The sequence below is a fragment of the Nicotiana tabacum genome, chromosome 3, assembly GCF_000715075.1.
Source record: "Nicotiana tabacum cultivar K326 chromosome 3, ASM71507v2, whole genome shotgun sequence".
Taxonomy (NCBI): Eukaryota; Viridiplantae; Streptophyta; class Magnoliopsida; order Solanales; family Solanaceae; genus Nicotiana; species Nicotiana tabacum.
The window spans coordinates 128,254,924-128,276,263 of NC_134082.1; positions in this window are offsets into that span (position 1 = coordinate 128,254,924).

A 21,340-nucleotide genomic window follows, 5' to 3' on the forward strand; every position below is an offset into this window, starting at 1 on the left:
TAAAGTTGTTGTTGAAATCAGGAGCCCGCCTGAAGAGAGGAAAGGCGTTTTATTTTTAAAAGTTGTTGAAATCTCGCCAACCTAAAGAAAGGAATGGCATTTTATTTTTAAAGTAGTTGTTGAAGTCAGGAGCCTGCCTGAAGAGAGGAATGACGATTATTTTCAAAGTTGTTGTTGAAATCAGGAGCCCGCCTGAAGAGAGGAATGACGTTTTATTTTTAAAAGTTGTTGAAATCAGGAGCCCGCCTGAAGAGAGGAATGACGTTTATTTTCAAAGTTGTTGTTGAAATCAGGAGCCCGCCTGAAGAGAGAAATGACGTTTTATTTTTAAAAGTTGTCGAAATTTCGCCAGCCTAAAGAAAGGAATGACATTTTTATTTTAAAGTTGTTTTTGAAATCAGGAGCCCGCCTGAAGAGAGGAATGGTGTTTATTTTCAAAGTTGTTGTTGAAGTCAGGAGCCCTCCTGAAGAGAGGAATGGCGTTTTATTTTTAAAAAAGTTGTTGAAATTTCGGCAACCTAAAGAAAGGAATGACATTTTTATTTTAAAGTTGTTATTGAAGTCAGGAGCCCGCCTGAAAAGAGGAATGACGTTTATTTTTAAAGTTGTTGTTGAAGTCAGGAGCCCGCCTGAAGAGAGGAATGGCATTTTATTTTTAAAAAAGTTGTCGAAATTTCGCCAACCTAAAGAGAGGAATGACGTTTATTTTCAAAGTTGTTTGTTGAAGTCAGGAGCCCGCCTGAAGAGAGGAATGACGTTTATTTTCAAAGTTGTTTGTTGAAGTCAGGAGACCGCCTGAAGAGAGGAAAGACATTTTATTTTAAAGTTGTTGTTGAAGTCAGGATCCCGCCTGTAGAGAGGAAAGACGTTTTATTTTAAAGTTGTTTAAATCTCGCCAACCTAAAGAAAGGAATGACATTTTATTTTCAAAGTTGTTGAAGTCAGGAGCCCGCCTGAAGAGAGGAATGTCGTTTATTTTCAAAATTGTTGTTGAAGTCAGGAGCCCACCTAAAGAGAGGAATGACGTTTATTTTAAAAGTTGTTTATTTGAGGTCAGGAGCCCGCCTGAAGAGAGGAAAGACGTTTTATTTTTCAAAGTTGTTTGTTGAAGTCAGGCGCCCACCTGTATAACAAGAGGAATACTTTTTAGTCTTATACTGCAGATTTTGAAATCAGTAATCCCACCGGAAGGCAGAAGGTTACAACAGGAATCCCCAGCAGGAAACAATAAAAATCCCAGCACCGGGAAGCAGAAGGTTGCAACAAGAGGTCCCAGCACAAATTCAAGCGCGTGAGTCAAAAGGAAGAAAAGACGCATCTTGAAAGAAGCGGCCTGTGAACATTAAATTATGCCCGGCATAACAAATCTGATAAAGAAAGCCGTATCTCCAGAGGAACCGCCGAAAAGCTTAATGAAGAAAGCCATGTCCCCAGTGGACCGAACAAAATGATGAAAAATTGGCATTCATAAAAGTAAAAGGCCAGTGTCATCCCCAAATTCACGGAAGAAAAGCACCGGAGGAAACACAAGCCGACAAGAAAGCAAGACAACAAGAACAAGTTGCAGTCTAGCCTAGCTTTTTGTTTGCTTTTAAGCACGGTGTAACAAGGAGATCGGTAAGCAGTGGTAATAGCATGCAACAACAGTAACCTTGCAATCCCACGGTAGTCCCAGCTACCAAAACTTCCTGAACTACATTGACCTGATTCCTGTTTAGCCCAGGATATGTAGGAAACCTCTGAAGCAAAGGTTCGGTCAAATCTTTTTCAAAAAAAGAAAATGCTTCACACGGAGTACTCGGATTGGCAAAAATCGCTCACTTTATCTTTGCACGAAAACCCTTCGTGTCTTCGAGCAAATAGGGGCAGCTGTAAGCACGTGATTTTTGCCCTATATGAGAATTACTCCCAAAAAAATTCAAAATAAAATGATTTTCCTTGGTGTGCAATTTTGAGAATTTTTGTGACATTTTTGGATAATTATTTGTATTTGTCTGTGCATGTTTATTTGCTAAATTAATAAAAAATACAAAAATATGTCGCGTTTTGCATGTAGGATTTAATTCTACAATTGTTAGTAATTGAGTTTGTTTTACAAAAATTGAAAATTACAAAAATAGACATCTTTTGTATTTTTAGCATTTAATGTCCAAATATACAATTTTATGCTTAATTATTACTTAATTGTGCGTTAATTGTTATTGGGAGTTAATTTGCGCTTTTATAACTTAATTTAGTTCTTAATAATAATTTAAGGATTTTTAGAATTTAGTTTTAGAAAAATAAAAGAAGAAGAGAGCAAAAATATAAAGAAAATCGGAATTGGGCCTCTTCTTCAATTTCAAACCACAATCCCAAATAATTGCCAACCCTTCCCCATGACCCGGTCCATTTTGAACCGGGTCGACCCGGTCCATAACCCCAAACATCCAACACCCCCTATCTTGCATTTCAAAAACAAAACAAAACAAACAAAAATAAACCCCTAAACACTAAGACATCCGCCCCCCTTCTTTCTCTTCATCTTCCCCAAAACTCCAAAACACACACATCCATGGCTGCCTTCGAACCAACGACGTCGACCACTGTTGCTGCCTCATCCTCTTCGTCTTCGTCGTCGAGCCCGAGCTCCCATGACTGCCTTCTTCGTCGAGCTCCATGTTCGATTCCTCCATTGTCGCTTCTACTACGTCCAAACAACCCGGACTGCTGCCTGCTTCGCCATTGCTGTGTTCGCTGCTGCCTTCTCCGCCACTGCTGCATCGTCGTCTTCTTCTACTATTGCTGCCCGTCGAGCAGTTGATTCGAAGCCACCCCGTTGCCACTGCTTCATCGTCAACCCAAGCAGACCACGCTGCTGCTTCTGCTTTCGTTTAATCTTCATCGTCTACGTTGGACTCCAGCCATGAACGACCTTCGACGAGCTGCTACTGCTTCACTGCTCCTGTTTCTGCTTCTGTTGCTTCTGCTACGTCCAAAGAAACCTATCGATGCTGCTTCAGTCCGGTCCGAAAACGAGACTCAAACCATCTCGTTTGTTCGAGCTTTGGTTGGGGTCGTCAAAACAGTCCATACCTAGTTCAAGTTCGTCATTTTGATCCGGTTAGTGGGTTTTGAGTTTCATTTTTGTCCGTAATTTGTTTTTGATATTCTCAAATCTAAAATCGGCAAATGTTTGTTTTGTTTCGTAATTTTTCAGTTTGTTCATGTGAAATTATTAGTTTAATGTTTGTTAGATTCAAATTGAAGTTTAATTAATTATTTCTTCAGTTTGTTTCATGTGTTATGTATTTTTTCAGAAATTGTTAATGTTTGTTAGATTCAAGTTTAATTTCATAATTGTTTCTTCTTCGGTTTTGTTTTTATCTTTCTCAAAGAATTTAGTTGTAATAGGGAAAAATGTTGGTTTAATCATTTGAATCTGTCATATTTTGTTGTTTAAAATAGATTTAATTCATGTTCATCTTGTTTGAAGTTCGTTTTTAATTCAGTAATTTAATATGAAGTTATGTTTTGGTTTTTTAATTTTTTTGGAATCATGTATCTTTGTTATAATTTTGTTGGAATTTAATTTTAAAAGATCAATTGATTATTTGAAGTTTAGTGATTTGAATAAGTTTATTTGTTTTGTTTAAGCTTAATACAAGTTTAATTCGAATTTGAATAAAACTTGCTTGTTATTGTTGTTGAATCTTTTCATTTATGTCCATACTTTGTTTGATTGTTCTTGAATCCGAAATTAGTATAAGTTTGATTTTCTTGTTTGTTGTTTATCATTTATGATTATTTCTTCAGTTTGCTTCATGATCTTGTTTAGTTTTAATATAGAAATTGTTGGTTGTAATGTTATTAGATTTAATTTTAAGTTCAAATGATTATTGAATTTAGAAATCTGAATATACTTGTTTGTTGTTGTTGAATCTGAAAGTGGGTTTGTTTTGTTAAAAATGTTGTTCAATCAAGATAATTTTAGTTGTTTCTTTGTTGTTCATCATTTAGTTTGAATTTGTTATTGAACATTGTTAGAAGTTGGTCATATTTGTTGTATTTTGGTTGAAATTGATTAGGTGAATTGTTTATAGCTGATGGGGGTAGTTTGGTAATTTGCAGTACGTTCAGGGGTAAATTGGTAATTTCAGTAAGGTCAGAGGGGTAGTTTGGGAATTGAACATTTTGAATAATTCTTTATGTTAAGCATGGGGGACAAGACATAATGTAGTGGGGGGGAATATAGTAATTATTTATAGTAGGCATGAGGGACAAGATGTAATGGGTTGGATTGATATATTTGTTTAATGTAGTAGGGGATGAGTGGGAAGATAGTGGGTTTGGTAGGGGAAAATGGTTATTTTATTAATTGATTAAAAGGTTTGGGATGAGATATAAATGAAAGAACTTAATCAGATTTTTAGAGGAGACACAGAATAAAAGGGGACAGACAGATAGAGAGAGAAGAATAAAAAAGAAGAGAGAATACAGAAGAAAATTTTAAGAGAGAGGAAATTCCAAAAAATACTAAGACTTCAGAAAATAAAAAGAAAAACATTCTGGAAATTCAAAAGAAGAATAGTATACACCTGATATACAATCCAAATATTCTGATATACGGATTCAGAAATTAAGGGTTAAACACTAACTAGTCTTTCAAAATCTGAAAAGATTCCCTTTGCTTCTGTCCGTTGATTGTTGTTGGTGTTTCTGGATTTTTGTCTTGATTTTAAAATCTGTCACTAAGTTTCTCGTTGCTGGTTGTTACTGGTTGCTGGGGTTACTGTTGTTGTATGCTACTGAATTTCTGCTGATCTCCCTTTTCTTTTGCTTCCAATATCAGGTACACAACTGACACACTGATTATTGTAAACTGAAACAGGAAGCATGAATACGAAAATGAAGAGTTGAAGTTCTAAATTTATTTTAGTTATATTCTGAATTTTATTAGTATATATAAATTATTTAGCTTACAAAAATCAGAATCATGTAGCTATTTAATATATATAGTGGAACATCTGACGATAGCTTAACGGATGAACTATCTATATATATTGCTTAAAAATAAATAAATGGTGTAGTAACTCCGTCTAGTTAAAAATCAAACGAATAGACCATTTCAGAACTTGTAGGAATATTGTTTAGTTAAATAATATTGGTTAATTTCAGCATGTAAATGGTTTAGGATTAAAATTAGATTGCTAAGTTTTTTTTTTTTTAATTTAACAAACTGAGAACATGCCTAGTATAATGTAACTAGGTAGTAACATGTGAATAAGACGGCCCAGGTCTAGTTTTATGTCATACACGTTGGGCCTGGGCCCGCAGTGGCAACGGACTGTCCTGTTTGCATCATTTTCAGATTTTATGAATCATATTCGAAACCCATCTATAACAACTCAAGCATGTAAATAAATTAAGACATTTTCTCCTTTATTTTGTAGAGACAAATTTAATAAGAGAAAAATGTAGGCATTTTAGGATTGTCCTTTAAAAATAAAATGAGATGAGCCTCGCCCAATAAAATGCACCAATTGTGGTGCCCTCAATAAATGTTTAATTGAATATTTAGAATTCGGGATGGACTGTTTAGTGAATTCCACGGTCTTACCCATAAATAATAATACGCTAATCGCTTTAGGCACGATTTTAATAATAATACATTTCTAAACATGGGTGCGCATTTATGCGACCCAAATCCAAATCCCAAAACATTGAATAAAAATACGTTCCGGATCGCGGATGCATTTTATGTGACGCAATCCAAAGACATGTTTTTAAACGATGTTCACATTCTTTTTAAAAAATATAATACTAAAAGCGGTAAAGATTTAAAAATTTGCACATGAGCTCATAATTGTATAAAAATCAGATATTTAAGCCAAATATGACAGTTGAGCGACCGTGCTAGAACCACGGAACTCGGGAATGCCTGACACCTTCTCCCGGGTTAACAGAATTCCTTATCCGGATTTCTGGTTCGCGGACTGTAATATGGAGTCATTCTTTTCCTCGATTCGGGATTAAATTGGTGACTTGGGACACCCTAAATCTCCCAAGTGGCGACTTTGAAATAAATAAACAAATCCCATTTCGATTGTCCTTTAATTGGAAAAACTCCTACGCCCCCCGCGGGGGCGGAAAAAGGAGGTGTGACAGGAGGCACTCAGACTCCTGTTGCTCACACACCTGAGCAGGTTGTGCAGGGACTTCAGACACCGGGGCAACTCCAGCCCAGCCGGTTGCACTAGCTCAGGAGTATGTGGTACCAGTCATGCCTAACGACGAGCAAAGTCGATTGGAAATATTTGGTAGACTTCAGGCTCCAACTTTTAGTGGTACTGAGGGCGAGGATGACTCGGGTTTCTTAGATAAGTGTTAGAGGATTCTTCGTACATCGGGTATTCTGTAGACCAGTGGTGTAGCATTTACTACTTTTCAGGTTTCTGGAGCTGCCTTTACTTGGTGGTTGTCGCGCCCTATTTTCCCCCTTTTTTCCAACGGAGAGAAGTTTATGGGTTTCGACATTCATGGGATATAATGACTCGTTTTCTTTTGGGAATTAGGTATTTGAAAAGTCGCCACCTAATAATTTAATGTGCATTAGGACACCAATAGAGTCCATTTACAACTAGGTTTGATAACCAGAGATTGGGTAACGGCTTCAAATTATCCCAAGGGGAAGGTATTAGGCACCCCTCTAGATCCACGAGTGTGGTTCCCACCAGATAGTTCTTTTGTGAATTTGTACAATTAGCAAGTAAACAAATAAAGGCTCAAGTAAGAGGGGATTTAAGTTAAACACACAAGCGTTTGAAAACAGTTATTGAAAGGCATGGTTTTGAAAGAGTTATAAGCTAAACATGCTTGGAAAATATAAAAGGGGTCCTAGGTTAGTTTATAATATGGATCACCTCAATGCAATACCCGGTATGACACTCCTCAGAAGAGGGGATACACATGGTATTAGTGCACCGGTCATCATATCCATATATACCCTTCCCACCCCGTTAAGGTATTAAAGCGCGGATTGGTCTTGACCTCTACTGCATGCTATTACCTTCCCATTCCTATCAGTCCCGGAGGAATTTAGGACTACTATTCCTATAAGAGGGAGGATTTTAGGCTGACTCTTAGGTTTAAAGGCAAAAAGGCTAGGCGAGATACAAAACACGTAGGACTACATTCAGAGGGAAACATGTAAGCAGTTATAAGGCTCATGTATACCTCTGCAAATAAAGCACATAAATAGCACGACTTAAACACACTTAAGGTCTGAATTATAAGATCTTAAAGCAGAGTTTGAGTCAGAACCAGATTCATCATATAACTCAGAAAAAAAATCCGAATCATGCCTGCCTGCTAGTTGTAGTAGTTGGTAATTAACAAAAGCAGTTCCAGTTTTATTTAAATAGTTACCTAAGACTTGCCTACCCATAGTAGTGATGCCCTATAAGCATGATAACTATACTGATTAAGAATGCAGTGGAGTAGTGGCTAATTTTAAACAGACAATTTATATCCTATAGACATTCTTTATAATGATATTGATTAACATGAAAAGAGTAAGTTATTTAATCTGATTCAGACAGGCATGAGTCAAACTGATTTTAACTAAACTGGTTTTAGACCCTATATGCATGATCTCTATATAGCTCATTTTAAATCCTAAAAGCATGACATCTAATTATTAAAAGCTGACTTTAGTTCTATAGGCATGATATTTAATTGAACATGAAGTGGAGTAGGCAGGATTTATTTGATCAAAGCGAAGTTCCTATAGGCATGATTTCTATTAAAAGGCCATTTAGACATAGTTTCATGTAGAATTGAACCAAAGTAGATCCTACATGCATGTTATCTACCCTTCTAATAGTTTAAGCTTGCATAATCACCCCATCTCTTTTTACTAGCCATCCCCAATATCGTTTACAAATTATTATAGCCCAAATGATTGAATTACAAAAGAAGTGCAGAAATAAGAAAATTACAACCAATGGAAAGCATGATCTTGACTTCCTCTCTGAGTTATGTAATGAACCACTTCAGTGCCAGAATTTCAAAGTCTTTCTCATACCTGGATGTGTCAAAGTTCCCTACGGACCTCATGGGATCCCGGAAAATGCTTACACCCAGGTTTGCATAACCAAAAATGAGTGTAGTGTGGAAGGGCCAGCCCTTATGTGTCCAAGTTCAGAGGGAGCTCAAGGGTCCCAAGGCAAGGCTCACACAAGAAGGGCAGAACCTAGATTCTAGGAATATAGTGGAAGTGCAGAACATATTTGAATAGAGTTTGTTTAAAACTGAACTGGCAAGTCCATTTGAAAGTGATCAGAAGCAGAAGTGTTTGAAATCAGTTGGGGTAATGAACAAAACTCAAACACACAAAATCAGTAGTCACACAAAGGGGTTAAGGGGTTTTGGGGATACAATGTCTGTAAGCACATGACCCCAGCAGGGGCCTAGTTTGGTCATGCATAGCAATAGCTAATGCTGGCATAGCCACAAACCAGCCAAAGGAACACAAAAACATAGAGGGGATATGGGGGTTTAGGATTTATAAGGTAGCAAGTATACAACGAGTGACTGCCAAAGTACACACATAGAGAAGCATTAGTCTAAAAGGGGAAGGGAACACATTACAGCATGTTAATAATGTGACTTGAATGTAAAAACATGAGCAGAAGTAAACAAAAATAAGGAACTGAGGTAACTAAAGAAAGCATGTTGTTGTTGAGGCTTGAAAATTAACTAGGACACACCAATAGAGAAACAAAGTGCAGAAAGGTAAAACAAGAAAGATTCCACAGTCTAGCCTTGGCTTTCAGCCGGCTAGACAAAGCAGCAGAACAAGTAAAGAGAAAGTTTTTTGAGTGTAAGTGTGTGTTCTGAACTCAAGTTGTTCGTGTTTTTGAAAGAAGAGAGTGTGGGTATTTATAGTTTTGAAAACAAGTGGAGAATAAGCTAATAAGTAGTCTTAACACAAACATGGAAATAATCACAACCAGAATCAATTAACACAAGTAATTCCCTTTAATTAAGGAATCACTGCTTAACGAATACTGGCAAGTTTAATTAAGGAAAGAAATCAGTTTGGGATAGATTGATTATTGTCATATAAGGGGGCAGTAAAAGTATAAAGTGAATAATTGAAACTAAATACAAAATATGCTCAGTTTTGGGAAAGGATCCAACAAGATCAAACATCACGGTAAAGGAAATGAATCAATTAATTTTAAACAAATGGGTAAAAAATTAGGGTTTATAAGGGAACCCTTTGCAATCAGTCGTAAGATTGAGGGAGTCAGAATCAATCAAGAAAGGGTCACGATTCTGCACCTCAACATATAAATAGCAAGGAATGAACTGGCATGCAGGGTCAAACATGTTGACAAAAAGAAGCAACACAAACATACCGTAGTAGTAAGGGTAAGCTAGGATTCAGTAGTAAGAAAAATATTCAAAGCACGGTAGTCAAGTAGGTAAAGTAGTCACATAGAATCAATAGTGAAGAAGAACATAGTAACAGGTAAGAGAGTCGGAAGCAAGTAAAGGTCTCACAGTAACAAGTGAGGCAAACCTTTTAAGAAATTAGGGTTTCAACAGTAGCCAGGTTTAAGAGGTGATAAGAACTCAGAGTCAGACAAGTCAAAACAAGGAAAAGAGAGTTAGAAACAAAGAACTTAGTCAAACAAGTACACATTTAAACAAACAGTTTCAGAACTCGGATAAGACTAAAAGGACCTAGGGTTTTCAACATGCTGAATCAAGTAGAAGGAAAACATAAACAGGTTGTTTGAACATAGTAAAATCGTAAAAAAACACCAAAAATCAGAGAAGAGATCTTTAAAAGAAGTTAAGAGAAACCCTAATCATTGAAAAATGAAGAGTCATTTTGAAAGAAAATCGAAGAACCTTCAAGAAAACACTTAAGAAATTCATAATAAGTACAAATCTAAGATAGATCTGAAAGAAAATTAAAAGACCTTAAAGCTAGGGTTTCATAGAACCCAAAAAGGTGAGAAAGACTTTGAAAGTTACCGATCTAATCAGAAAAAGTCAAGGATCTAACTTGAACGGCCAAGGGTGATTGGAGAGAGGCCAAGGATGGTCGGAGAAAGGCCATGAAGGGAAGTTAAGCAAGGACTGGACCAGATGTTTTTGAGGTCTGGCTAGGAAATCACACAAACGGGCCACCAGAAGATGTAGGAGGCCGGTATACATCTCAATCGGCCATGAGAAGCCATGGATTAGGCAGGGATTGAGGTGGATTATGGTGGAATTAGATGGCGGCGACTAGGATTCATGTGAGGTTGCAGAGAGAATCGGGAGGGAAGGGATTTAGAGGCAGCGGGTGGTGGGAAATGAGTTAGAGTAAGGGGTTAAAAATGGAAAGGGGGAACGGTGGTCGTTGATCTAAATGATCAACGACCCAGATTTAAAAGGGTAGGTGGGAAATCCGGGTTGGGTTGGTTTAATTGGGTTAAGGGTCGGGTTAAAATTGAATTTGGGCTGGGGAAATTGGGGCCTGATTTGGGTTATAATTGAAAACCAATTTGGGCTAAAAATTAAATAGCCACTTTTCCCTTTTAATTTATAAATAATAGTAAATAAATTTCTGAAAATAAATTAAAAGCAGTAAAATGATTTTATATATAATTAACAATTTAAAAATATAGGATCCATTTTATAAACATGAGACAAATTTAAACCTAAAAATGGCTAATATTGCAATTGTGTGCAATTAGCTTTTTAAAAAATATTAAATAAAATTGTAAAAATATGTAAAAAAAAAATACATTAGCCATATTTTGACATAAATATAAAAATCCAATAAATGAATCATCAAAATAATGATTTCGGAAATACTTATTGGGATTTTATGGATGAAACGTGGGAATAAATTGATTTAAAATCCTTTTAAAATTATGGAAAAATAATAAAACATTTGGACATGCTTATGTATTCATTTATATGCTATTTTGAAGTTATTTTTCATATTAAAAATATATAGGAAAAAATTGGGTATAAACAGCTACCCCTCTTTACCCGGGAAGGATGAAAGTGTTGTCAGGTAAAGATATGATGGCCAATTTTGACCGAACGAAACGGTTCGGAGAAGTTAGGCCGTGCCATGGCTTTTGAGCTGCCTATATATCCTTGGTTTTACAGGAATCATGCCATATGTAGTTCAGGATCCGTCGGCGGGGTATACCGATGGAGACTTTTCAAAAATGGACGCAATATTCAGGACGGGGTGAGTGGACGGTTTGCGGGAATGGTTAGGTTTGATAAGGCTGCAGGAACTGGAGTAAGGCCACTCCTGCTAGGATGGCCGTTGCTCGGGGGTTTACCTGTAATGAAACAATACAAGCATATTCTGTGCATAAATTAAACATGATACAAATTCCCGTCGGACCATGAATGTTGTCTTTGGACGATTAGGATCACGTCCTTAGACCATGACGTCCGGGGCCATGAAGCGTATGATAAAGGATTCGCGGGCCATGACATGATGCTCTCGGGATATGAGGATGGTGCCTCCAAATCATGATGCCTTTGAATAATGATATGCAAAGAGATTGAATGGGATCCTCAGGCAATGACATGATATTCTCGGGCTATGAAGATGGTGCCTCCGAACGATGATGCCTTCAGATGAGTTGGCAATATTTTAGCCCATGAAGGATGCAGTAGCATGATGTGAACAAGACAAAGCTTAGTCTTGCGAATGGAAGGGTAGAGCATAGCCCCCAATAAAAGCAAAATAAATAGTGCTTGGGATAGTGCTTAGTTTTGAAGAAAGTAGGAGGCGGAGCTTAGCCTCGGAAGGCAAAATGATAGCCTTATGCAAAGGTGCGAATGCAGATGGAGGTAGAGCTTAACCTCGGAAGGTAGAATGGTAACCTTATGCAAGAATGTTGATGGCGACATCGTTTAGTCTCGGAAGGCAGAACAGTATACTTATGCAAAATGCAAATGCGGGGAGAGGTAGAGCTTAACCTCGAGAGGCAGAATGGTATCCTTATGCAAGAATGCATATGAAGATAGTGTTTAGTATCATAAGGCAGAACGGTATCCTTATGCAAGAAAAATAAAATAACGAATGACAATAGAGTTTTCTTAGCTGATAGCAGATTGCGGCATTGTGATTACTGGGAGCATTGTGACTATGGAGCATTACTTGTGTGCTGATAGCAAATGTTGGCAAGTGCAACAGTTTGGAGAGTCTTACTCATGGGCGTACAATATGTTTAATGATTTTGCGATTCTAGTGCCTGCATCCAAAGAAAAATCGTAAGTTTTGTAAAGGGAGAAGGTTTGTTCTTATCCCTGCTGGATCTGCTTGACCTGCTCGGCTTTGATCTGGTGATATTGTATGTATCATTGGGGTAGCATTGCTAAACAAAGAAGTTTCGATAATAAACATGCATGGTATTGTAAAGATATGACATAAGTATATAATTAAAAATAGCTTCTAGATGAACCGACAACTGTGACATGGTTCGGGACATTGCAACCTCTTTTGCTACGGAATTTGAGGGTGCTCCTCAAAATTCTGCCCCAGTTTAATGGGTTGATGCTTCTGATTGTTGCTTGCTACGATCAGCTGAAATTACTTCGGAATTTTGAGGGTCCTCCTCAAAATTCTGCCGCAGTTTCCAATTGCGGGGGGGAATAAATTTTTTATTGAATTGTGACCGAACCCATAGGGCTGCTTACGTATCCCCTCTTAAACGGGAATCAGGTCAGGCATAGTTCAATTTACATCATATAAGGAAAACATAAAGATTACACATAGTAATGCTTGACTGCATCTGAGTTGATTGGCTTTGGCCAGACTTCTCCGTCCATTTCCGCAAGTATGAGGGCTCCTCTTGTCAGAACTCGGTGAACCATGTATGGACCCTTCCAGTTGGGAGAGAACTTCCCTTTGGCTTCATCTTGATGCGGAAAAATTCTCTTTAACACTAGCTGCCCCAGTGTGAACTGTCTTGGCTTGACTCTTTTGTTGAAGGCTCTGGACATTTTGTTCTGATAGAGTTGACCATGTCAAACTGCATTCATTCTCTTTCCGTCTATAAGAACTAGTTGCTCATAACGACTTTTTACCCCCTCTACGTCGTTGAGCTCAGCTTTTTGTATGATCCTTAGGGAAGGAATTTCTAATTCAGCGGGAATGACAGCCTCCGTACCATAAACTAGCATATAGAGGGGTTGCCCCGGTTAATGCGAGGACTGTGGTGCGATACCCCAATAGAGCAAATAATAACTTTTCGTGCCACTATTTATGCCTCTTTATCATTTTCCTCAATATCTTCTTGATATTCTTGTTGGTGGCTTCTACAGCTCCATTCATTTAAGGCTTATAGGTTGTGGAATTATTGTGTCTGATCTTGAAAGTTTCACACATAGCTTTCATCAAGTCGCTGTTGAGGATGGAGCCATTATCAATAATGATTGACTTTGGAATCCCGAATCGGCAAACCATGCAGTAGCGGACAAAGTCTGCCATGACTTTCTTAGTTATTGCTCTATAAGATGTTGCTTCAACCCATTTGGAGAAATAGTCGACGGATACCAGGATAAACCTGTGTCTATTGGAAGCGGTAGGTTCGATTGGTCCAATAACATCCATCCCCAAGCGGCGAACGGCCATGGTGAGCTTGTTGCATTAAGCTCATTTGGAGGTACCTTTATCATGTCTGCATGTATCTGACAGCGGTAACATTTTCGAACATACTGGATGCAGTCCATTTCCATAGTCATCCAAAAATAACTAGCTCAGAGTATCTTCTATGCTAAGACAAAACCGTTCATATGTGGACCACAGGTCCCAGCATGAATTTCCTCTAGTAACCTCGATGCTTCTTTTGTATCGACACACATTAGTAATCCCAAATCAGGAGTCCCCCTATACAGGATTCCTCTGCTGTGAAAGAAGTTGTTGGACAATCTCCGAAGTGTGCATTTTTGAGTAGGATTTGCAAGCTCTGGGTACTCTCCTTTTGCCAGATATTCCTTGATATCATGAAACCAAGGCTTTCCATCTACTTCCTCTTCGACATGTGCATAGTAAGCTGGCTGATCATGGATCTTTACTGGAATGGGATCGATGAAATTTTTGTCTGGATGTTGTATCATAGATGACAGGGTGGCCAATGTATCTGCGAACTCGTTGTGGGCTCTGGGAACATGTTGGAACTCTTTCTTTGTGAACCTTTTCCTCAGTTCCTGTACATGATGCAAATACGGGAGTATCTTGGAGTTCTTGGTTGCCCCTTCTTCTCGTACCTGGTGTATAAGTAAGTCTGAATCTCCAATTACTAGCAACTTGTGAGCATTCATGTCAATGGCCATTATGAGCCCTAGGATGCAGGCTTCATACTCGGCCATATTATTGGTGCACGGGAACCTGAGTTTGGCAGACACCGGATAATGCTGACCGGTTTCTGATACTAGGACTACTTCTATGCCAACTCCTTTAAAATTTGATGCTCCATCAAAAAATATTCTCCAACCGTCATAGGATTCTGCGATGCCTTCTCCTATGAATAATACCTCTTCATCAGGAAAATACGTTTTCAGAGGTTTGTATTCTGCATCTACGGGATTCTCAGCGAGGTGGTTTGCTAGTGAGTTGTATGCCATGTGTGTGTGAGGTTTGTGTGTTATTCTGTGTATTGCATTTGATGTCTAGAACTTGCCCCGTGTGTTTGCAAAGCGAATTAGTAGTTCGGTCAGTCTAGGAAATGATATAAGTATTTCTTTGTTGAGCTAGTTATATGCTTTTACCCATCTAATTGTTATGTATCGTAGTTAACCCCTTTGAGTCTGTAATCCCGTTTCTTTGGCAACCACATTACAAGCCTTACCCATTTGTTTGAATTAACCATCTATTTGAACATTTTCACCTCTCATGAGCACTTTAATTGTTATGAACTTTATAAAAGTTAAAGTGTGAGGTGGTTGGTTTGGCTTTTGAGTGGAACTAATGAAATAAGGAGAAAAGTACACTATTTTGAAAAAGTAAGAGCCACTTGAGTTGAAAAAGAAATGAAAAAAAAATAGTTGTATTGTTGTGAAAAATATTCCTTGAAAGTGGTAACTCTTTATGCAATTATGTTTAAAGAAGTAGGGAGTTGATGTATATTGATGTGGAGGTGGAGTTATGGTTTGCCATAAGTGTGGGGTTTTAAATGTTAAAGTGCATGTATTAAAGTGCTTAGGGAGGTGTAGTCACTCTTATATCTAAATGTATCCTACCCGTCCTGCAGCCTACATTACAACCAATTAAAGTCCTACTTGATCTTAGACAAAATGAACTCAATTAGTAGAGCAGTACACTACAGGCAAGCCTATGATGCATCTTTTGTGGCATATGAATGTTCTTTCTGAGAGTGAGAGAATTCTTTCTATCTTGAGTTCCTAATTGTTCTTAAATTTTATTGAGTGTGGAACTACTCTCTTTTGTTGTGTGAGGGTACTTGATTCATAAAGAAAAGGTAATGCTTGACCTCTACATTAGAGTAAGTGTGCGGATTGTGAAAAATGTGTGGTGCTTGTGAGTCAAATCTTGAGGCGAGGATGTTATATTAAAGTGCTTAATCTATTTTAAATATTCTTGGTGTGACGAGTTAGGAGGATTGTTTAAAAATGGCGTGTTGTTGTAAATTGTAGTTTTATTGCTCAAGGACGAGCAATGTTTTAAGTGTGGGGTGTTGATGGTAAGCTATAATCTCGTATTTTAGTTGATTATTTCACTCTAATTTACTGTACTTTTATTGTGTTTGAGCTTTAATCGCTAGTGTTTTGCACTTATTGTGTCTTTTATGCCTTGTAGGAGCAATTCTAACTTATGTAGATGTTGTGGAACTAATTCGAGATATTTGGAGCTTTGAAACTGAGTAAAAGCACAAGGGATTAAGTCAAAATTGTGTTCGGGGGTCGAGGATCAATTCTGGATGTCAAAATTCAAGGAAGAAGCAACTGCTAAAGAAATACACTAGTGCGAGGCACTGTGCGACACATTAGTGCAAATTTTTGTCAGAAATTTCTTAAGTTCAGAGACTGGGTTTTTGTGGTCCGACGGGAAAAAGCATTAGTGCGACGCACAATTTGATACATGAAAATCATTAAGTTTGTAAGTTTTCTTAATTCGGCTAGGAAAGGGAGATTTCGTCTAGGTCCGACCCTACTTGGTATAAATACATGGAAAAATATTATTTTCTGGACTTTTGACATACTTTATACCTAAGGAGAGCACACCACGCTTGAAGGAGGCTTATAACTATTTTTTTCTTCTCTTCTCTTCTCTTCTCTTAATTTCATAGTTTATTAGTTCTAGAGTTGTGGGGTGCTACATGAACGTTGTAGTTTGAAGCTTGAATTGTTCTTATTATTTTATCATATTGGTTTATTTATTCAATCTTGCACTTGATTATTTGATTGCTTGATCACCAATTGAATACTATCTATGAATCTAGAATTAAACTCGGGAGAGGAAGTTATAGATTGCATATAAGATTGAGTAGAGCAAGATATTGAACTCGAGTATCGGGAACGGATTTGCAGTTAGGATTGGGATATACCTGATCGCCTTGCTTGGTTATTATACAGGAATTATAAATGCGTTCTTATTAATCCTAATTCCATAGGAATATAGGCGTTAGGTTAGCTTGAATAGGCGAGTTGTACTTTGGGAGAAGGCTATGAGCAATAATAACCCCGTCAATCAATAAACTAGATAAATTAATTAGACAATTTAGGTAGAAAACTCAACGGGATTGTTAGCTAACCCATAACTCTAGAATATTTTCTCCCATTGAATTCATCTTTAAGTTTGTCGTTGTTTTCTTTAATCTCTTAATTTGTTACTCTAAATTAATTTAAGTTAAATATTCATACTTTAGGATTCGCTTGAATAAATTAAATGTTTGGTTTAATTTAGTTGATAGTTAATCACAAGTCCCTGTGGGTATAATATTTGGGCTTACAAGTCCCTTTGGGATCAATAGTCTGCATTATATATTTGTTACAGAGAGAAATCAAAGGATCCAAGTGAAAATCACAACCCTGAGTTGTTCGCTTGATCGAAATATAAAATCAACGTTAATAGTTCTTGTGTAATGGATCTGATTCCTACCAAACTATAAATGTATGAGGTAAACTAATTTATAATAAATGATCGAATGATAGTGTGATACGTGGAACCAAAGATAGAAAAAAGACGTGTTAAGTAACGACCAATACCAGGAATAATAGCTGCGATTGATATCAGGTAAATCCTAAAGGGAGCATGATCAATGGAAATATATTGAGCATTTGCCATTGGATAACATTGTGTTGTGAAAGATTGTGGGTTAACTAACACATAATCACACACAAAGCAAATAGGGAAGAAAAATCAACACAAGAATTTAATGAAGTTCGGCTAAGCCTAATCCTCGGGGAAGAAACAAAGAGTTTTTAACTATAAATGAGAAGAAAAGCACAATACAATCTAAAGAATCCCCAACTACATCCCCTATTATATATATATATATATATATATATATATATATATATATATATATATATATATATATATATATATATATATATATATCCCAAACTCAATCATAAGAGAAAGGTTTCCCAATTTTACAAGGACAATAGGTTTTCATTTCCCAAATCTATTAGGACAATGAGTTTTTCTAAATCTATAAGGATTATGAGTTTCCTAAAAATACAAGAAAATAATTTAATCCACAAATGATAATTCTTCCCCCTGCCTTGATTCTCTTCGTCAACTGGAACAACGTCTCTATACCTTACCCTCAGCCCTCGCAAGGGCTCTATTCATTGCCGCACACATCAACCAAGTCTAGGCAACGCCTAAAACTTGTTAAGAGATTCAATCTCTTCACCTGTAGCACCAACCCACTTATCTTCTTCTGGACTAGAAATAGCTTCTTTATAGCTATCAGGCTCATCATGTCAATGGTCTCTGCAACTAACAAAGAAAATTCCACAAAATTTTCATATCCAAGAAATTCCCATCAATTACGTTTGCAAACCATTGCGGTCGGTTGATCACTCTGTTCTCTCTTCTTGTTGGAATGCTATATAGTTGTTTTTGCGCAGGTGCATCAAAATTATCATCATGATCAATATTTTGTGTCTCCTTCACTTCCTCTACTTTAGAACTACTGGGTTGAGCTAGTGGAGATTCACTTTCTAGCTCTATGCAGTCACTGTGTAACGACCCGGCTGGTCGTTTTGAGAGTTATATCCCCGATCCCCTATTAACTGTTTCCCCGTATCTATTTCTGCCAGTGTGACTTGCCGAGGGGTTTGTTTTGGTTTTTGAAGTATTTTAGGATACTTAGTCCCTAAACGGAGGCTTAAGTCTTAGGATTTGGACCGTAGTTGGAACTATGTGAAGATGACTCCATAATGGAGTACCGTCAATTTTGTTAGCTCCGTTAGGTGATTTTGAGCTTAGTGGCATGTCTGAATCATCTTTTGGAGGTCCGCAGCTTATTTAGGCTTGAAATGGTAAAAGTCAATTTTTTGGAGTTTCAGACCGGTAGTGAAATATTTTATATCGGGGTCAGAATCCTATTTCGAAAGTTGGAGTAGGTCCGTAATGTTGAATATGACTTTTGTACAAAATTTGAGGTCAATCGAACGTGGTTTGGTAGGTTTCGACATCAGTTGTAGAAATTTAAAGTTTCAAGTTCTTTAATTTGAATTGGAGGGTGATTCATGATTTTAGTGTTATTTGATGTGATTTGAGAGTTTGAGATCCCGGGGCCTAGGGTTGATTTCAGGTGGTTAACGGACCTTTTGAAATTAGAAAAGATAGCAGATTTCTGGTGTTTTTGTTGCAAACATTCCTTTATCATGTTCATGAGAGAGGTCTTGCGATCGCGTAGAGAATTTGAGAGATAAGCTAAATGTTGTTCTTCGCGTTCATGAAGATAGGGATGCGATCACGTAAGGTTATCAGGTTGTGCATCACGAGCGTGTGAGCTAGGCCGCATTCGCGAAGCAGAAGTGAGGCAGTAGTGAAATCCAAGTTTTAATCTCCGCGGTCGCGTGAGGACAGACGCGATCGCATAGGTGTGAGAAGCCAGTATATCGCATTTGCGAGGTGTGCTCCGTGTTCGCGTAGATTTAATTTTTGGGGCAGCAAAGTTGTTCTTCGTGATCATGAGGCAGTTTCTGCGATCGCGATTAAGAAATCACTGGGCAGTATTAAACATTTCAAAAATGAGGATTTGGCCATTTTTATCAAAACTTGAGTTTGTGAGCTCGGATTTGGACGAGATTTTGAGGGATTTTTAGAGATATCAATTGGATAATGATTCTACACTCGATTTGTTTATCCCACTAATCTATTATTAATTTTATTATTTAATTTCAGATTTGGGGTGAAAATTGGGAAAAATGGGAATAAGTTCTTCAACTAAGATTTTGGGTTTTGATTGGGATTTGGATAATTTTGGTACGGGTGAACTCATAAGCGAATGTGTGTTCATATTTTATGACTTTTACCTGATTCTGAGACATGGGCCCGGGGAGGATTTTTAGGGCGATTTTCTAATTTCTTGCTTTAGCTTTGATTTCATTAGCTAGATTAGTTCCTTGTGGTTATATTTATGTTATGTAATTGATTTTGGCTAGATTTGGGCCACTCACAGCCAGATATTCATGGGAAAGGCATTGTGACTAATTGATTGAGCTTGGTTCGAGGTATGTGGCTTGCCTAACCTTGTGTGAGAGAATTCCCCTTAGGATTTGGTACTATTTTTGATATGTGAGCGATGTGTATGTGAGATGGCTAGTGTGTACACGGGCAAATTGTTGTGTAAACCCGATTTCTGCTAAGTAATAACCTATTTTCCTTTTTATTTTAGTTATATCAGTATGTGTAGTATCCTGCTAGCTTAGGTTAGCATGTCTACTTGCCTTAATTCTTTATCTGTTTTCTGTGCAGCATGTTTAGTGAATTTCTTATTTTTCCTTGACTTGGATTTAGTGTAATCTGTAGGTTTTCTTACTGTAACTGTTATTTCCATTGGTTGAGCTACATATTTACTTTGGGGCTATGGAACAGTATTCTGAGAGATCCCTTTCATTGCATATTTACTTTAGGACTACGGAACAGTATTCCAAAAAATCCCCCTATTCTACATATTTACTTTGGGACTACAGAATGGCATTCCGGGAGATCCCCCTGCATATTTACGTTTGGGACTACGAGACGGTATCACGGGAGATCCCCTATTATTACCTCTATGTACTGAGTTGTTATCTTCTATGAATTCATTCTTGTTAAATTTCAGTCTTTATTTTTACTGCGGTATTTCATTCTATCTTGTTTTATTATATATATACCAGTAGGACCCTAACCTGACCTCGTCACTACTCGACCGAGTTTAGGCTTGACACTTACTAGGTAGTGTTGCGGTGTACTCATGCCATTCCTTGTACATATTTTTTATGTGCAGATCCAGGTAAAGCTTGTCAGCCGCATTATCAGTGAGTCGAGTCAACTTTGGAGACTTCAAGGTATATCTGCCGCGTCCGCAGACCTCGGAGTCCCTTTCAACTCTTCCACATGTTAAATACTTCCTATTTGTGATTCATGGTGTTCTGGGTCTTGGGATAGTTGTGTACATTTTGAGAGTGATTATTGTATATGCCGAGCGTCATATTAATTGCTTATTTAAAATTTTCTTGTTAGTTGTTAGCTTTTATGCTTCCATTTTATTTTTCCGCAAGTGTTAGGCTTACCTAGTCGTAGAGACTAGATGCCATCACGACAGTTCACGGAGGGAGAACTAGGGTCGTATTTGGGTCGTGACAAGTTAGTATCAGAGCTCTAGGTTCATAGGCATCATGAGTCACAAGCCGGTTTATTAGAGTCTCGCGGATCGGTACAGAGACGTTTGCATTTATCTTCGGGAGGCTATGGAACTGTTAGGAAAATTTCAGTTCTTTTGATTCCTTGTTGTGCAGAATTGTTGACTTCGAAATTTTAAATTTCTATCTTCTATCCTCTCACAGATGGTGAGGACACGTGTAGCCTGAGATGACCAGGCACCTGCCCCCTACTAGAGCCGCCAGAGGCCGGGGCAAAGGTAGAGGCCGAGGATGCCCACGGGGTGCAGCCAGAGCACCCGAGCAAGCTGTTACGGAGGAGCCACCAGTTGCTCCAATCGGAGCACAAGCACCTGAGACGCCTACTACTATTGCACCAGCTCTTCAGGAGACCCTTGCACAATTCTTGAGCATGTTCGGCACTCTAGCTCAGACAGGGTTGATTCCCCTTGCTCCAGCTATATCTCAGGTCGGGGGAGGA